The sequence below is a fragment of the Giraffa tippelskirchi genome, chromosome 12 (assembly GCF_054371585.1).
Source record: "Giraffa tippelskirchi isolate mGirTip1 chromosome 12, T2T-mGirTip1v1.2.pri, whole genome shotgun sequence".
NCBI classification, from domain to species: Eukaryota; Metazoa; Chordata; class Mammalia; order Artiodactyla; family Giraffidae; genus Giraffa; species Giraffa tippelskirchi.
Genome location: NC_137286.1, coordinates 142,505,530 through 142,525,150, shown reverse-complemented (window position 1 = coordinate 142,525,150; position 19,621 = coordinate 142,505,530). Strand labels below are relative to the sequence as shown.

Genomic DNA, 19,621 nt, shown 5'->3' with positions numbered 1-19,621 from the left:
TCAGTTCAGAGTGGTCTAGTTCCATTTGCTGCTGGGTTGACCAAAAAATTCGCTTTAGTTTTTCCGTAAGATGTTACAGAAAAACCCGAACAAAGTTTTTGGCCAACCCAATATTCGGACATTTTTCACTGCCTCTCCCATTCCCTTTCAGACGTCTTGGTTTCCAAGGGCCTTTTGCATTTGGTTGGTGTGAGTTCGGGTCAAGCTGGTGCCTCAACATTACAGAGTCGTGAATTACAGGATCAGCTCTTAGCTCTTCCAGTATCAGCGGGGAGGGATTCTGCTTTTAAATGCATCACATTTATGCCTTGTTATATCAGGTTCACATTTACAATTGAATGAGTCCTCTGGATGCTTCCATCATTAGGCAAATATATTAAAAGAACTAGGGATTTATTTAAATGCTAGTAGGGGAGAGGTTTTACCAATCTTCCTATTAGGGAGGGTCAAAGACTATCTTTCCAACGGGTGCAAAAGGAAGATTTTTCAGTCTGTTTGTCAAGTTCTTCCTACACTTTTCTCATCAAATGGGAAACAGGCAGGTGCATTAGAGACACGCTGTGAATTCATATCATAATTTCAAGAAGCCCAAAGTCAAGGGCCTGGATGCCAGCAGCTGCAGCAAGCAGTTTTTTCCTCCCTGTTCATCAAGATATGTAAGTCAAACAGAATTTGGCTCTCTTATACAACGTAGTATCTTGTGAGTTGCAGGTTTTTTTTTTTTCTAATGTGCTAGAGGGAAGAAAAATAGCTGAGCTTTCTCAAATGAAAGCTCTCTATTTTTAAATGAGTTTGAAAGCCTGATTAAATTATGTATTTTATTGCCTCTGTGAGTATCCTATTAAATGAATATTTTATTTTAAAGGCTTGAATAAATGAAAATAATTTTTGTAATGACTGGGCTGGTCTATTTGGATCTTTGCAACCACTGTCTTCAGTGTTCAGTTCCAGAGATACTAGTAAGGTGAGGTTTTTCAAATGTTCAATTGTTTCTCGAAAAGTGCCTGAAAGAAACTCTTAATTAAATACTCTAACAATTAGTTCTCCCACTGATACAGATTGATGTGGTCCCCAAGAAAATTGTACTGGAGGAATATTAGCCAAAGATTTTTTAAAACAGTGACAATGCCTGATTTTAAATAATAGTAAAAGTCAGGTGGCTCAGTGTTAAAGAATCCACCTGCCAGTGTAGGAGATGTGGGAGACACGGGTTCCATCCCTGGGTTGGGCAATCCCCTGCAGGAGGAAATGGCAACCCACTCCAGTATTCTTGCTTGAGAAATCCCGTGGACAGAGGAGCCTGGCAAGCTACCGTCCATGGGGTCACAAAGAGTCAGATGCAACTGAGCACACACATAAATAAGACCATCACCACCACCACCTTCTATGAAAAATGTACAGAGAGAGAGACAGGAGATGCAGAGATACGGAGAGAGACAGAGATACTTCATTTATGGTCCTGGTGCATTAAAATCTCTCTCATCAACAAGACTTGAAGAAATTCAGGTTATGACCTTCTCTTGACCGCTCAGACACCACTGTATTCTCCACTAGGAAACTCTCTCACTCTCTTCCAGAAGGGAACAATTTACCCTTCTGGGAATATCTGGCATTCCATTGCCTCTTAAACTTTTACTTCTCAAGAACCTCATTAGCTTAGAACAAAGGTCTTCAGGCTTTGGTATGGATGCTCCCAGTACATGAAATTGTCTGAGGAGTATGCAGGCATGGATTTCTTCAACTTGCATGCATACACTTTCCCAAAGCTCCCCTGCTTAAATACCCCAAAGCTTGAGATGCCCTAGGTTCTCCCTTCTCACCCCCTCCTGGCAAGATGCTCTCCCTTGAAAAAGGAAAGCCTGACTCTCACCAGCCCTCATCTTTCTACAGTGCATCAGCCCAGGGTAAAAGACTTTTGAACACCAATTAAAGGAACAATTCAGAATATTAGTGTCTAAGAAAGGCTTCTCATCTTTCTCAATCGTATACCTATTTATTTAAGATTTTAGAAATGGAGTGTTCTGACCTGTGTTGCGATATTCTGAATCTAGAAATACTGTTCAATGGAATGGGAATGAAGATAATTTTCTGTTAATGGCCAGCATTTCCATCCTCAGCTATTTACACACACACAAAAAAACCCCAAATCATCACCATGAGAGCAATCAAGAGAGCACTGGTTAGAAACACTGAGAGAAGACCCTTTTTTTTTTTCATCCAAAGATGAAAAACTTCCGGCAAATATCCAAATTTTATGTATCTTGAAGTCAGAATTCTGATGTGAAGGGATTGATACAGGAATCCATGCTGATGTATCTGTTAGAACTGAAAGATGGAATCAAATATTTTTTTCTGGCAGAAAGTTTGATTTAGCTGATTGGCTGGACAATTAAGAAACATGAAGGGCATTTTCCATAAAGTAGATGAGCAAAATCTGCAGCACCAATGTTTTCTAAAATGTATTTAAAGGTATGTCATAATATAAAATTATCTTACAGTTAAAAATAAATAAAATCTTGGAAGGAAAAATAAAGTTCATTATAAAAATAAAATAATTAGACTATATAAAGACTCTTGGGCTTCCCAGGTGGCACAAGTTGTGAAGAATCCCCTGCCAATGCAGCAGACACAGAGAAGTAGGTTCGATCCCTGGGTCAGGAAGATCCCCTGAAGAAGGAAATGGCAACTCACTCTAGTATTCTTTCCTGGGAAATCCCATGGACAGAGGAACAGACCCCTGAAAGGACCATGAGGTTGCAAAATGTCACACATGACTGAGCAACTGAGCACACACAAATATAAAGACTCTTACAAACCAATAAGAAGGAAAGTGACAAAAATGAGCAAAATAATTTGAACAGACTCTTTCGCAAAGAATGGCAATAAAGCCAATAAGCACATGACAATGGAAAACAATAAATGGAAAGATGCTCAACATCGTGAAGAGTTAAGATAACTTTAAATCAAAATCACAAGGTATCACTGCATCCCAATAAAATAGCTAAAAGAAAAAAAAAATCACTGATGACAGGGACTTACCTGGTGGTCTGGTGGCTGAGACTTCGAGCTCCCAAAGCAAGGGACCCAGGTTCCATCCCTGGTGAGGGAACTAGATCCCACATGCTGCAATTAAACGATTCCACATGCTGCAAGGAATATGGAAGATCCTGCGTGCCGCTACTAAGACTCAGTAGAGCTGAATAAATAAATTACTAATGACAGCAAGTATTGATGGGGATATGAACAGCAACTCTCAGAGACTGCTGGCAGTAGGGTCACTTCAAAACCAGTCTGCAGTTTCTAATAACATTAAACACACACTAACTGTATAAGCCACAATCTCACTCCTGGGTGTTTACTCAGATTCTAGAAGTAAAACATAGTGACAGAAAGATCGGAGCCAGGAACCTGCAGGAGGTGTGGACTGCAACAGGCTGAGGCACCATTTTGGAGTGATGGAAATGTTCCTTACCATGATGGTGGTGGGGGTTACAAAATCTTAAACATTTGTCAAAATGCACAGAACTGTACATGTAGAACTGGTGAATTTTACTCTGTGTAAATTACACCATTTATAAAACTGATTAAAAATTGATGCGAAGAGCCAACTCACTGGAAAAGATCCTGACGCTGGGAAAGATAGAAGGCAAAAAGAGAAGAGGGAGGCAGAAGATGACTCAATGAACATGAACTTGAGCAAATTCCAGGAGAGAGTGAAGGACAGGGGAGCCTGGCGAGCTGCAGTCCAAGGGGTTGCAAATGGTTGGACACGACTTATCGACAGAACAACAGCAAATTTATTCCATTCCCAATCATCTCTGAGAATATTGAGATAAATTTGGAGCCTCTAAGTCAAAGACTAACAGACTCTAAGAACTATTTGATAAGGCTTAGCCAAGCCTTCGCAGTCTATTACACAGACGTTGAAACTGTGAACAGTGCAAGTTCTAGAAATCTTTTGAAAACCAGGTATTTCCAATTCTTTGCTTTCAACAAACTGAGAGATTCTAGTCAGGTTTTCAACCTTGCATTAGTTTCCTTTATAGATAGCTGTGATTTCTTTGGCATGTAACTTGGAAGAAGTTCAAACTTGAAGGACAATAATAGATATCAAAGTCCTTTCATTGTCATCTTTCTCTTTATGTGAGACAAGGTTGATCAGCACTTAAATGTATAAAAATTTAAAAAGAGGAGTAAAGTAGAAGCTGAACCCTATCTCAGCTAAAGAAGACTCTTGAGAGTCCCTTGGACTGCAAGGAGATCAAACCAGTCAATCCTAAAGGACATCAACCCTGAATATTCATTGGAAGGACTGATGCTGAAACTGAAGCTCCAATACTTGGGCCACCTGATGCAAAGAGCCAACTCATTGGAAAAGATCCTGATGCTGGGAAAGACTGAAGGCAAGAAGAGAAGGACATGACAGGATGAGATGGTCGGATGGCATCATCAACTCAATGGACATGAGTTTGAGCAAACTCCAGGAGTTTGTGAAGAACAGAGAAGCCTGGTATACTGTGGTCCATGGGGTCACAAGAGTCAGACACAGTTTAGTGAGTGAACAGCAACAATCTCAGTCTAACAACAGCAAAAGTTTACTGGGTGCCTCTGTATTGCAGGATTTCTTTAACTTCAGTACTGTGTGTAGTGTTTCCATTCTCAGGACAACTCTATGGCGTAAGTAATATTTTCTTCCTTTTTAGATGAGGATATTTAGGCACAGAGAGTTCGGTAACTTTCTCAGTATCACATAGCCAGTAGGTGGCAAACTTGATTGGAACTCAAGAAATCTGGCTCCACATTCCGTACTGCTGACCACAGTGTTAACTATATCATACTTGTCCACAGACACGTGGGATTTCACATCGCTCACGAATGTGTTACATTAAAATAAGACTCCTCAGTGGCAATGAAATTAAAATATAAATCCGAGCAGAAAAACTTGTGAAATTCCCAAATATAAAGGCAGAACTTGTCTTCATAGTTTTTTCCTTCTTTTTTTAAACAGCTTTATTGAGATAGTTATTTCCCATGCAATTTATCCATTTAAAGTATAGTTTCATGATTTTTAGTATATTTAGATATAAGTGCAATTATCTCCACAGTCAATTTGTAAATACTTTCACCACTTCAAAAATAAACATTATGCATTTCATCTGTAGCCCGCGTATGCCTTCATACCTCCCAGCCATAAACAAATACTAATCTGCTTTTTGTCTTCGTAGGTTTCCCTATTCCAGATTTTCATATGAATTAAGTCAGGTAATATTTAGATTTTTGTGATGGTTTACTTTCACTCAGCATAATGTTTTCAAGGTTTATCCAATCTGCCACATTACCAGTACATTGCTTCTTTGTAAAGGCCAGATAATATTCTATCACTTGAAACCACTCAGGTGTCCTCAGTCATGTCCAGCTCTTTGCAACCCCATGGACTGCAGCCCCACCAGACTCCTCTGTCCATGGGATTCTCCAGGCAAGAACACTGGAGTGGGTTGCCAAGCCCTCCTCCAGGGCATCTTCCCAACCCAGGGATTGAACCTGAGTCCCTTGTGCCTTGTGCATTGCAGTCAAGATATTTACTTGTTTACCCAGTCATTGGTTGAAGGCAGAACTTAATCAATTAATTATAAATTAATTATTTTTTATTAACAATGGTTATCATGCCTATGAGGTATGCAGATTTCACTGGATACATCTAAAAGTGATGTAACAATTGGGCTTCCCTGGTAGCTCATATGGTAAAGAGTCTGCCTGCAATACAGGAGACCCAGGTTCGATCCCTGGGTGGAGAAGGTCCCCTGGAGAAGGAAATGGCAACCCACTCCAGTATTCTTGCCTGGAAAATCCTGTGGACAGAGGAGGAGTCTGGCAGGCTATAATCCATGGGGTCACAAGGAGTCGGATATGACTGAGCAACTAACAACAACACAATGTATTTATAAAATTGTATTTGCAACTGTAGTTAGAAATTGAATTTGTAATTATTTAATCTTATGATGACCAATAGCAAAATCATCTAAATATGTTTAAAGATATCTACAGCTTTTAAAAGTTATTGGGGAGTATATGAAATCTAGTGGGTTTTGTTTTTTTTTTTTTAATTTCAGTGTTCTGGCCTTCTGGTAACTTGCTAAGTACTGCATTTTAAAGTCTGGTCAGTGTTATAAAGATTGTAGGGGAAGTTGAAGAAGTACAACTTTTTCTGCAAATAAAATACATGGTGACACAAACACACATGTATAGTGTCAAAAGTAATAAGAAAGATGGTTCTTTTGACCTATCTAGTGATAATTTTGATAACTATTCAAAGTTAAAATAGTGGTTTGGGATATTTAAACACAAAGATTACTTGCATGTTGAACCAGCAGAGTTTTCAGCAGACTGACTGATCCATACATTATGAAAGTTGTTAAGTCACCATGGTTACATCATTCTCAAACCAGGAGAATTTAAAAAAAATAGCTTTTCAAAATAACAAATATGATTGGGTCCTTCTGCTACTGTGGATATAATGACTCTTTTGCCAGTAATCTCTTGGAGCTGATGAACGTTATAATGGCTACTAAGCTAGGATCACTAATAATGTCTGTCTTTTAAAGGAATCAGTGCAAACAATACAGACATTCATTAAGGACAAAAGAAAGCAGCCAGAGGGACACAGTTATGAAATAATGTAAAGTGAAAAAACAACTTAGTGTTTAATTATCTTTCCACTGAAACGCATGCAAACGATATGGATCAAAAGGAAAATGGAAGCACGAAAACCATTTAAGGAAACAGCAATGAGAGATGGTTTTTCATTCTATTTCTGTATTATTATAGAATATGTGAGAATCAAATAAAATCAAGAGGGAAAGAAAGAAACATTAAGAATCACCTCCAGGGATACAGTAGTTTCCCACATGTCAATACGCAGATCGCGGTGAGTGTGGATGGAGGGGGACGCTGATGGTGATGCGAACAGCTTCTGTCACCTGTGTCTCCTCTCGTCCCAGCTGGTGCCCGTGAGTCTCTGATCCTAATCGCTAGAGCCAGGCTCTCCAGGTGTGGCTGGCACTACTGCCCGGTTAACCCCACTGGATGTTCTAATCCAACACTCTGTTCTGATTCTCTTCTCCCATCCCCCCCCAACTAAAATCTCATGCACCCACTTTTCTTTGCAGCTAGGTGCCCATATGCCACTGCCAAGCTGCCAAGTCACTTCAGTCATGTCCGACTCTGTGCGACCCCATAGACGGCAACCCACCAGGCTCCACCATCCTTGGGATTCTCCAGGCAAGAATACTGGAGTGGGTTGCCATTTCCTTTTCCAGTGCATGAAAGGGAAAAGTGAAAGTGAAGTCGCTCAGTCGTGTCCGACTCTTAGCGACCCCATGGACTGCAGCCTACCAGGCTCCTCCGTCCATTGGGATTTTCCAGGCAAGAGTACTGGAGTGGGGTGCCATTGCCTTCTCCGCCCATATGCCACAGTTCCAGACAATTATATAAAGCAGAAATGTCCAGGGAGATTGAATAGCAGTAAAACCTTTGGTAGTTTTTGGTCGATGTTGCTGTAAGGTTAACAGATGCGTCTGGCATTACTTCTTCCTCCATGTCCTTCTGCCTTCAAGACAAAGAGTGCCTGGTGCCACTCCAGTGGCTAGAAGGGGACAAACAGAAATCCAAACAGACACGAGCCCTAGGACCTCTAAGCCACTGAACCAATGCCACCAGCATCCTGCCTCCGAGCTTACTGATACCTGAGAAGAATAAACACTACTTATTGAAGCGGCTGTTGCCCAGACACGTTGTTATTTGCAACTGGAAGCATTCTTAATTCATAGACCTAGTCATTACTATCACTGGAGCTGCCTCGGGTATAAGACTCCCACACAAACATCTGCGGACACAGCCATGGCGGACAAGAAGAAGGCGAAAGGTGTAGGGAACCGTCAAGACAAATCTTCTCCAAAGACAGCTTTGCTCGCGGCACAACAAGGTGGCAAGTTCTGTAAAAGCAGTGATTTGGGGGGTGGGGGTCGGGGAACGCCACACAGTTTGCAAGATCTTAGTTCCCTTACCAGGGATCAAACCTGGGCCTCTGGTACTGAAAGCGCTGAGTCCTAACCCCTGGCCCACCAGGGAATTCCCAGGAAAGGCAATGACATAACTAAATAACATCTAGCTTGTTTACCTCTTATCACAAAAAAATCAGTACATATTTGTGAAAGTAAATACACTGATCCTGAATCAGATTATGAAAAACATTGCTCATTTGCAAGCCAAAAAAATCTTCCCATAGACTAAGAATTAAATGAAAAGTAATAAACACAGAAGTTGCCAATGTAAGGACTAGGAATTTTCTGGATTATTTTCAAGTATCTATTGCCAAGCTACATGTTGGAATATTTTACTTTGCACATAGCATGATTATAATTTTTATTAGTCTTCCCAGACCATGCAAATTTCTTTAAAGAATATTTACACTATTCATTTGCTCTAATGTAAACAAATGTCCTGCCTGGCAGTGATCGAATGAGACTGGAAAGACCAAAAAATTCAAAAAGTTCAAATTGCATAATCCTAATGTGTAGTAATAGTTTTTAAAGCTTTCAAATGCATGCTTATTACACTGGGCTTCCAACTGCATATAGATGCATCCCTCAGACGGTTCTTTTATTGAGTAAATATGCATTAGGTGCAATTTTAAGCACTCATTATTAACTCAGCCAACCAGAACAAACCCATTAACAGCGAGCTTATCTGGTTTATCAAGTGAATCTAGACTAGGTTCTTAGAAATGTGCTTAAATGTTATATTTATTCATTAGACTTCACTGGAATCCCAAAGTAATATATTCATTATGCTAGGGATTTTTAATGGACTGTGTCAAATGATGTTCTCCAAAATTCTGAAGTGATATAATACAATTAACTTTATAACCCAGGTGTTAATTCTCATGATATAAAGGGCCATGAATGAATCACCAACATTATAAAGAATTGTGTTACCTTCGGTCTCTAAGCTCCCCATACTGATGTCTTCCCAAAATTCCAACCCCTACTTTCCATTCACATTTGAAACTTTGATCTTCTTCTTTACCTGGAGATTCTACTGCTGAACCTGAGAAATTTCCTCAAAGTTGATACTTCCTCCATACCACTGCACAGGGTCCACTGCTTGGGAATGCTCCCAAATCCAGATTCTATCAATTTAGTGCCTGCGAAGGTGAGAATAGAATCACTTGTCCAGCATGAACTGGTATCTTTAAAAAAAAATTATTTTACCTTACGTAACATATACCATATCAACCAAAACACTGAAATGATTTAATATTTAGATTTGGTGATCTTATTATTATTCTCTATCCATAATTTTTTCTTTTTTAAAATTTTTTATTGGAGTATAATTGATTTACAATGTTGTGTTAGTTACTGCTGTTCAGCAAAGAGAATTAGCTAAACATACACATATAGATTTAGGGCTTCCCTGGTGACTCAGACAGTAAAGGATCCGCCTGCAATGCAGGAGACCTGGGTGTGGTTCCTGGGTAGGGAAGATCCCCTGGAGAAGGAAATGGCAACCCACTCCAGTATTCTTGCCTGGAGAATTCCATGGACAGAGGAGCCTGGCGGGCTACAGTCCATGGGGTCACAAATGGCAACCCAGTTCACTATTCTTGCTTGGAGAAACCCACCAACAGAGGAGCCTGGTGGGCTACAGTCCATGGGGTCGCAAAGAGTCAGACACGACTGAGTAACTGAGCACACGTACATAGGTAGACTTTGATGAAGATTAATTGCATAATGGCTATTTTAATGCACTATAAACCTTTAAAACACTCCGAGTGTCTTTATTTCTTTATCATGCCACCTGGACAAAAGGTTTCTAATTCATTAATCCTACAACATATCGTTTCACAACTCACGAAATATACATTGGCTCACACCCAATGTTTCCTGGCTAAACAAGCAAGCATTCATCTAGGGCTCATGCCTCACTGAATTTCAATACCCTTGGAAAGACCTGCAATGATGAGAGGAATTACTAAAGGACACAGTGCGATTATGCCTGTGGGGGTGTGGGGCTTCGTGCATGCACACGTTTCACGTATCTCATTAGTACACACAGGATCCTGATATTTACAGGGAAGATGTTTTCCACAAGAAACAGCGCTATCCTTGCAAAGGCAAGATGCATCTTTGCAAAGAAGCGACCTTTGATTATAACATTAGCAGGTTGGCTGCCTTCTGAACCTTGCCTGCCTTTGTTTATTACACTCATTCCTGACAATTCAGAAAAGACTGAGTCTAGCAGTTAACATCTACTCAGCAGCTTCATTTCCCGAGGAAACGTGCCTTACGGACCCTGACCCACCTCTTCTGCAACTCCCTTCTTCAAGGACTTGAGCGTTTTATAGACTTGTAAAAAAGCTCTTTATATATAGACTTTATAGACTTGTAAAAAAGCTCTTTTATATCTGATGATGACAATGTACATCAGTCCTTTACCTAAAGTTCTATTCCTTCCACACTCCACCTTATCTCCTCTTTTATAACTCTAGTTTATTGTTATTGGCATTACTGAATCATAAACCTAAGAAGAAAAAAATGTTTCATTTAAAAATACCTTCTATACTATTTGGGGGTTACACCCATACTTTGAATCTTCATCACATATTAAGAGTAGGTAATTTCAACCCACTCCAGTATTCTTGCCTGGAAAATTTCACCGACAGAGGAGTCTGGCGGGCTACAGTTCATGGGGTGGCAAAGAGTCGGACATGACTGAGCAACTGAGCATTAATACATTGCATAGCAGTTCTTTAAAATCTCTGCATGTTGTATCACATCACATGAGAGTATTTCAAGCTGCCTTGCGTTTCCCCCACCAATATACAATCTCCATGAGGTCAAGGACATTTATACACAATCCCGTACAACCTTAGCACCTAAAATAGTGCCTAGCTCATAATAGGAGTTTAATAATATTTGTTAAGGCTTCCTGGGTGTCTCAGTGGTAAAGAATCCACCTGCCAATGCAGGAAATGTGGTTTCCATCCCTGGCTCGGGATGATCCCCTGGAGAAGGAAACAGCAACCCACTCCAGTATTCTTGCCTGGGAAATCCCATGGACAGAGGAGTCTGGCAGACCACAGTCCATGGGGTCACAAAAGAGTCAGACATGACTGAGTGACTAAACAGCAATATTTGTTAAAAAAAGAGTATGAAAATCTGTTGTTGAAAATATTAACACGTGAAACATTTTGAAGCCACCTTCTCCTCTCCCCTTTCCTTCATCTCCTATAGCCAACGAGCAAAAATGATGGCTCCAGTATGAATTCAAAAAGCCTCCTAGAAAAAACAGCGTCATTTGTAGTGCTGTGAATGGACCTAGAGTCTGTCACACAGAGTGAAGTAAGTCAGAAAGAGAAAAACACACACATATCATATATTAATGTGTATATGGGGAATCTGGAAAAATGATGCTGATAAACCTATTTGCAGGGCAGAAATAGAGACACAGACGTCGAGAACGTGCATGTGGACACAGTGGAGGAAAGGGAAGAGGGGGACGGATTGGGAGAGTAGGAGTGCCGTGGGTACACTGCCATGGGTAAAGCAGATAGCCAGCGAGAACCTGCTGCGACGCAGGGGGCTCAGCTCGGGGCTCTGTGACGGCCTAGAGGGGTGCGGTGGGGGGGGCTCAAGAGGGAGGGGACATATGTGTACACAGGGCTGATTCACGTTGCTTGTCGTACAGCAGAAACTAACACAGTACTGCAAAGCAATTATCCTCCAATAAAATTGTAGAAAACCCCCCTAAGTCCAGCAACTCTCCCTCACTTCCATCACCGTACCCCACACTGGCCCTCATTTTCTCATATCTGGACACCGTCATTAGTCTCCTGGGTTCCCTTCCTCCAGCTTCTCTTCCCTCCAAAATCCTGTCCACCCAGCTCTTGACAGCACATCCAATCAATGTTAGGAGTTGACTACTATTTGTTCAGTGAATGAATGGAAGAATGGATTCATGAATAAATGCTCTATTGCATAAAGTGCCTGACATATTTCACAGTAGTCACCCCATCCCAATGTGTCTCAGCTCAGACTCTAAATCTGTCTACAGTCTGATACCAGCTTCTGTCTACTATTTTCAAACTACCCTACCAGCCCCGGTAGCTTTCCCTAGGCAGGCCAGAATCAAGTTTCCCTAGGCAGGCTCGGGAAATCACCAGGCATTGACACATGCAAACTTCACCCCATTACTCCATGAATGCATCTCTAGAATGACTTGTGCCTTCCCTGACCATCCGTCTTCTCTTAATTCCTATAACATCCCCTAAACAGTAGTGATAAATTTTGGCATTCTATCTGCAAACTCACTTCACTGTTTCTTGCCCATATATCTTCTTCTCTCAGCTAGATGTACATAATACTGGAAAATGGACAGTATATTTTAAGGTCTTCGCTCAACAGGCTACAGCGATTTAAAGGACTATGTATTTCTCTAACTCTTGACAGACTTCATTTTACCTATGGATACATCCCGCAAAGAATAAGAAGGAAACAAACTTTAAAGTAAATTAAAAAAATGTACACATAACAGACTCCTGGAAGGACAGGAAACCACATGTTCTACACCAATTAATTAACATGAAGCATATAACTCAAGAGAACCTTTATAAGTAGAAATTTCTAAATGTTTACATTTATAGTCATGAAATTGAAAAAAAGTAAATGCAGAATCCGAAGCAGAATATTTTATTGATTTATTATTGGTTTCTGAAATGTGAAAATTAACTTACTTCTTATTATCAGTTAGTTGAAATGAGAATATAAATATACACACATATATATAAATTTATTCCTGTTGTATAAAAGCTATCTAGAAAAATCGACTTAATTTAATGGCTCTCTATGTACTTAAGAATAACAAACTGTACAACCTGTTTTTTAAAAGTGTCCAATAATAATAATGTCAAAAGACAGAGGATAAATAGAGACAGAAATCAGATATCAAAGAAAGTACCATATAATTTTATTAAGGATGCTTGTGCCTGCAACTCAAAAGTTGAAAATGTTCTTATCGGATAAGTTTCAAAGATAAGAGGAGCAACTGAAGATAAGAGTTTATTTTTGACCCTCTAAGGACTAGCAGGCATTTAGCAGGGCATTAAAAATAAGAAAGGAAATAACTTACATTTTCTGGCTTCAGGAAATACCCTGCTGTTTGTGGAAATAATTCCCCAGTCTTTATCCCGTTTTTTCAGATAATTATTTCAGTATTCCTTTAGCTTTGGTGCTTAATAAGAGAAGTTTTTAAGGAAAGATTCTAGACAAAAAGCCCAGATGTAAGCAGAGGGACTGTGAGGGGAAGGGCACATCCTCTCCTCCTCCTGCAACCTGCTTCCCTCTTCCTGCCAAGTGCCCGCCATGGCTCATTCAAACTTCTAGACTTACCTGGCACTCCTTCCCCAGAAAACTTGTTCTCCAATGAGGCTGACCCTCTTCAACACTTTACTATAGCTCCTCATACACACTTGACTCTCCACCTTAATAGCAACCGTCTCTGTAGCCCCTGACATCGTCTCCCCTCTCCAGCTACCCAGGTTTCATCATCCTTGCAGGTCCCACTCGAGGGCCACCTCCTCTGAGGAGCCCTCCCTGATCACATCAGAGTCTTCAGAAATGCTGCTAAGCTGTCACATTCAGACAAATGCTGTGTCTTCTCTCCTCAAGTGTGTATGCCTGCACTGGTGGATTGATACTGTCCATGAAAATAGTCAGTCAACAATCTATAATAGGAATAGGAGTTTGGGGACTTGCCTGGTTGACCCAGTGGTTAAGACTTGGCCTTCCAATACAGGGGGTGCAGGTCAGGGAGCTAAGATCCTATGTGTTTTGGGGCCCAAAATCCAAAACATAAAACAGAAGCAATACTGTAACAAATTCAATAAATACTTTTAAAATGGTTCACATCAAAAAACAAAACAAAACTTAAAAAAAAAAAAAAAAAAGAGTTTTATTTGAGCCACACTGAGGACTCAAAGTTCTCCAAGCCAGGCTTCAACAATACGTGAACCGTGAACTTCCAGATGTTCAAGCTGGTTTTAGAAAAGGCAGAGGAACCAGAGAACAAATTGCCAATATCCACTGGATCATCAAAAAAGCAAGAGAGTTCCAGAAAAACATCTATTTCTGCTTTATTGACTATGCCAAAGCCTTTGACTGTGTGGATCACATTAAACTGTGGAAAATTCTGAAAGAGATGGGAATACCAGACCATCTGACTTGTCTCTTGAGAAACCTGTATGCAGGTCAGGAAGCAACAGTTAGAACTGGACATGGAACAACAGACTGGTTCCAAATAGGAAAAGGAGTCCGTCAAGGCTGTCACCCTGCTTATTTAACTTGTATGCAGAGTACATTATGAGAAATGCTGGGCTGGAAGAAACACAAGCTGGAATCAAGATTGCCGGGAGAAATATCAATAACCTCAGATATGCAGATGACACCACCCTTATGGCAGGAAGCGAAGAAGAACTAAAGAGCCTCTTGATGAAAGTGAAAGAGGAGAGTGAAAAAGTTGGCTTAAAGCTCAACATTCAGAAAACTAAGATTATGGCATCTAGTCCCATCATTTCATGGGAAACAGATGGGGAAACAGTGGAAACAGTGACTGACTTTATTTTTTTGGACTCCAAAATCACTGCAGATGGTGACTGCAGCCATGAAATTAAAAGACGCTTACTCCTTGGAAGGAAGGTTATGACCAACCTAGATAACATATTTAAAAGCAGAGACATTACTTTGCCAACAAAGGTCCATCTAGTCAAGGCTATGGTTTTTTCAGTGGTCATGCATGGATGTGAGAGTTGGACGGTGAAGAAAGCTGAGTGCTGAAGAATTGATGCTTTTGAACTGTGGTGTTGGACTCCTGAGAGTCCCTTGGACTGCAAGAAGATCCAACCAGTCCATCCTAAAGGAGATCAGTCCTGGGTGTTCATTGGAAGGACTGATGTTGAAGCTGAAACTCCAGTACTTTGGCCACCTCATGTGAAGAGTTGACTCACTGGAAAAGACCCTAATGCTGGGAAGGATTGGGGGCAGGAGGAGAAGGGGACGACAGAGGATGAGATGGTTGGATGGCGTCACCGACTTGATGGACATGGGTTTGGGTAAACTCCAGGAGCTGGTGATGGACAGGGAGGCCTGGCGTGCTGCAATTCATAGGGTCGCAAAGAGTCGGACACGACTGAGCGACTGAACTGAACTGAACTGAACTGAGGACTATAACCCGGAGGCCAGCAGCCCAGAGAAGTGTAGTTTCAGCACAGTTTTACATCTGGTCAGAACAAAGAACACTGAACAGGTCAGTGTCCAAACAGGTCAGTGTCTGAAACCTTGAACATGCCTTCAAGGTTTCAAAAACACAGCACCCACACAATGAGTCATCCTGGCCTTGGCACCTGGGAAGGGAGTCTTATCATCAGAGGAGTCCCTGCACTGGCATCCCAGGAAGGAAGGCATTTAATTTACTTTTAACATGAGTGTCCTTATCTCCAGTCAATGCACCCTTTCCTTTAATAATTCAAGCAGATGTACAATATACATTTGATAGACACCAACTGGCTGTTTTAACTAGCATAAAATTCAAGTTAACTCATGCATAAGCCAGAAAGACTTCCCCAGACTTCAATAAGTGGACATTTCTTTTATCAATAGCATGTTTTATGCTTCAAAGGAGAAGGGACCGGGGCCAAAAACAAGCCTACCTTGCTTAAAATGCCTACCTGTTAATTCTTTCTTCTTAAATCTTCACATGGTGGCTCCCCTTGTGGCTCAGAAGGTAAAGCATCTGCCTGCAATGCGGGAGACCTGGGTTAGATCGCTGGGTCAGAAAGATCCCCTGGAGAAGGAAATGGCAACCCACTCTAGTACTCTTGCCTGGAAAATTCCATGGACGGAGGAGCCTGGTAGGCTACAGTCCATGGGGTGGCAAAGAGTCAGACGTGACTGAGTGACTTCACTTTCACTAAGTCTTCACATCTTCTTTACTGTCTTCTATTTTGGTGAGTTTCTCTTTAAACATGTCTTATCTCCCCTAACAATAGGAGAAACTTCTTAAGAGCAGGGCTTTGTCTGGTATTGTAGGACTCAACCACCAGGATGAGGAGTGTCATACATGGACTAAGAAATAACTAGGGACTCAGGAAGTATCCCTTTAATAATTGTAACACAGTGGTTTAGAGTTCAAACATCTGGAATCCAGTTATGATTTTGTCACCTCAACCGGTGGCAGTGTGATCTAGGAGGTTGCTATTTATCCTCCACCAGCCTCAGTGGCTGCATCTGTGAAATGTAGCAGCATCAGCTATTTTTCAGTACTGTTTTAGGTATTCCCAGGGCTGTGGTGCTGTTAGCCGTCTTCTTCCATCCATAACTGGGAGAAGGGCCATGTCTCTGGTGAAAGACAATGCTTTGTTTACGAAATTTTAACTATCCCATTAAACTCTCTGCAGAAAATTTACTCCTTTTCACCTTATTTTTCTGAAGTTTCCCTGCCAAACTCATAAAAGTATAGGAAGGCAATAAAAACAAAGGAAAGGAAGCATTTATAATATATATGTTGACTCTGAATAATAACCTAAACAAATAACGCTGCCAAAGTCTTTGCTGTCAAGCATCACTTTGTAATCCTTGATGGGTATCCAACCTTAGTTAGGAGCAGTAAGCTGAGGCCTGGAAACAGTTTTGTGGTTCACTGCAGCCTTGGTCGAAGGCTTTAACCCACGACACTTGCTTCAGTGAAAAGTTCAAAACCACCTTCGGTCCTTTCAAACAGAACAACACTGCCTTGCCTTGTGCGGTTGCGTCTTGACTACACCCCGGGGAGCTACACCAAGAATGAACTGATCTGCGCAGCCAAGCGGCAGGCTTCTGAGAGGCTAACATTTGCTCGCCTGAGTGGCTCTCTGATTTTTCGCATGCCAAAACAATTAAGGAAGCAGCAGTGGGTTAAAAACTGTCCTTTTTTTTTTTTTTTCCTTTCTCTGCCATGGCACGCAGTTCCTCTGCATAATTTGTTTTCCATTATGCAGACTTCAACATCTTGTTTACCACCGCTCAGATGGAGTGTTCTATTTAGGAAAGTTTTTGAGTTTCTATGAATTGATTAAGAGTGAGATTTAAAAATATAAAAAGTGATCAGTATTCAGTGAAAGAGGCATTGCCGATCAGCCATGAGTGTGTGCGATGATGCACAAGCCTGGGAAGTGAGCTGACTCGGGACCTTTGCTCATTGGAGTATCACTTATCTACTGAGCAAATCTTGTCCCCGAGCCATTGTGCTTGGCTTTGAGAGTAGATCAATTTCCTTGCTTTAGGATCCTGTATATTGTCTTTTATATTTGTGATTCATAATTAACATGATCTGATTAGTAAATCAAAGAGAGAGAAACATCGCCACTCTAGAAGATCCATCTGAACACAAAAAAAGCTTAAAACCAATTTCCTGACAATACGATACTGTCAAGTTAACTTTGTGGCCATGGTCTTTAAAGGTCTCCCATAAAAGCACCTCTCCAACTTCATTATGTAACCCTTCCCACTTTTTCAAGCCATGAAATATATTATCTCAGCTAAAGTCAGCTCGTCATAGGCTCTGTGCTATAAGCACTTGCTTGATTTAGCCCTTTTAAACTTTTATTTCACTATTTTTTGCCATCCTCCTGCTCCTTGGAAAATAGTTTTTTCCGCTCTGTGTCTACTAAATCAAGACTGCTTCTCTCAAATTCAATCAATTAGAATCATTTCTTCCAGAAAATCCTTTTACTCTGAGTTTCAGTCACAACGTTCATTCAAATAAAGAGCATTCCACTCAATCTTATATTATATCTAGATTATTTTACAATATAAATGTAAATATGCATTTACTATGCAACCTAGTGGCTCAGATGGCAAAGAATCCGCCTGTAATGCGGGAGACATGGGTTCAATCCCTGGGCCGGGAAGATCTCATGAAGAAGGAAATGGCAACCCGCTCCAATGTTCTTGCCTGGAGAATTCCATGGACAGAGGAGCCTGGCGGGCTGCAGTCCATGGGGTCTCAAAGAGTCAGACATGACTGAGCAACTAATACACTTTTCAAAACTTTGCACAGACCAGCTATATAATTAATGTCTAATGAATGCATAAAATTTCCTTCAGCTTCTCGTCTCTCCACATGAAGAGTCTTGCCAGTATACTATCAATCTCTAGTCATGCACATTCTGGCACATCAATGGTTTTGTTATGAAGAGAGACCAATTACAAAGTTATAAAGACCATTAGGGACACTTTTTTAAAAAATGTATGGGGCTTGTGGAAAGAGGAAAGTAAAGGGTTAGTCATATAAGAGTCTGAGCCACTTCAAAGGGGCCTTTGATTTTTAGAAGTGAGCCCTGGGAAATATAGACTAAAGCAAATGGAACAGATGCTTGGCAAGTTAGCCCTAGTTTTCTAAGAAAATACACACACAATTAAACAATGACTGGTCAGAGCATAAATGACTGGTCAAATCATAAGAAGTGTCTTTTATCCAGAAATTTCAGCAATTAATAGACAGATCCAGGAAATTTTCACAGAGAAAAATAGATTTCCAAGGTACGTGCCCGACGAGCACAGATCAGCAAAGCAGTCATGGTTCTAAGCTGGCCTCCCAGAGGTCTCCTTGGCCAGAAACGGTGGAGACCTGCAGAAATTTCTCAAATTAGCCCAGAATCCCAGGACTGACCTGGAAGGGAACCACAGGGAAGTTGGAACAGAAGCTGTTTGGTCCTTTGCCAACCTTGACCTCAGCGAGAAACTGCCGAATAAAAAAGCACCATCAAATTTTTAAGAGAATTACCCTTAACTACACAACAGTCAGAGGGCTGAGTGGGGATCAAAATGTACTTTTTTACCTCATGTCTCCTGAGCTCAGAGCATTGAATATTGCCTGACATCTGACAGTAGAAAAGATTATTTCACCCGTTTGGCATCAGAATCAACCCCATGATAACACCTTTAGTCAGACCGTGAGAAGTGGTTGAGGCTGTTTCTGACATAGGCACAGCAATGCTGAGGAATGTGAATGTCAAAAGGGAAAGGAGAAATTTGCAGGACTTAAACTGAGAAAACATAATATATATATATATATAATGGGGTTTCCCAGGTGGCTCAGTGGTAAAGAATCCACCCACCAATGCAGGAGATGCAGGACATGCGGGTTCAATCTCTGGGTCGGAAAGATCCCGTGGAGAAGGAAATGGCAACCCAGCCCAGTATTCTTGCCTGGAGAATCCCATGGACAGAGGAGCCTGGCGGGCTACAGTCCCCTGGGTCGCAAAGAATCAGACACAACTAAGCGACAGAGCACGCACACATATTTAAAATATATTTAGCGATAATGCACGTTTAATAAGTTATATATATATATGTATAGCTTAACTTATTAAACTTGATGGTCCTTTCCTCTGAACGCCTTATTAAAGGAATAGAAAAGAACCATCACTTGGTTATGGCCCCCAAAATACAGTTTTCTATGTAAGTGTATCTCAATACACGGGCAGTCACTTGAGATAGTGACTCAGAATTGGATGCTGAAGGGATTTCAG

General features: G+C 40.9%; 1 long non-coding RNA gene across 1 annotated transcript in view; it reads right to left on the bottom strand.

Moving 5' to 3' along the window:
- Positions 1 to 19,621, bottom strand: part of LOC145530575 (uncharacterized) — a 170,153-nt gene that overhangs the window by 80,861 nt on the left and 69,671 nt on the right. The window contains exons 4-5 of the long non-coding RNA XR_014071910.1: positions 15,779 to 15,847; positions 9,085 to 9,202 (exon numbers count right to left, since the gene is read on the bottom strand). This is a non-coding gene — a long non-coding RNA (uncharacterized LOC145530575). The remainder of the gene's footprint in view (positions 1 to 9,084; positions 9,203 to 15,778; positions 15,848 to 19,621) is intronic.